The sequence below is a fragment of the Microtus ochrogaster genome, linkage group LG1 (assembly GCF_000317375.1).
Source record: "Microtus ochrogaster isolate Prairie Vole_2 linkage group LG1, MicOch1.0, whole genome shotgun sequence".
NCBI lineage: Eukaryota > Metazoa > Chordata > Mammalia > Rodentia > Cricetidae > Microtus > Microtus ochrogaster.
Window position 1 is genome coordinate 41,978,605 of NC_022027.1, and position 285 is coordinate 41,978,889.

Here is a 285-nt window from a genome sequence, read left to right on the forward strand (position 1 = left end):
TAGACCAGGCTGGCCTCGAACTCACAGAGATCCGCCTGCCTCTGCCTCCCGAGTGCTGGGATTAAAGGCGTGCGCCACCACTGCCCGGCCCTACATCCTCTTATACCAAGCTAAATGATAAATATTCCAGCAGAGTTGGAGGGAAGAAACATACAAATAAAACACAAGACTTTAAAACTAGGCCTGTGGTGTTGGCGCACACCTTTAATCCCAGCACTGGGGAGATGGGACAGGCCAATCTGTGTGAGTTCAAGGACAGTCTGGCTACAAAGTGAGATCTAGGAC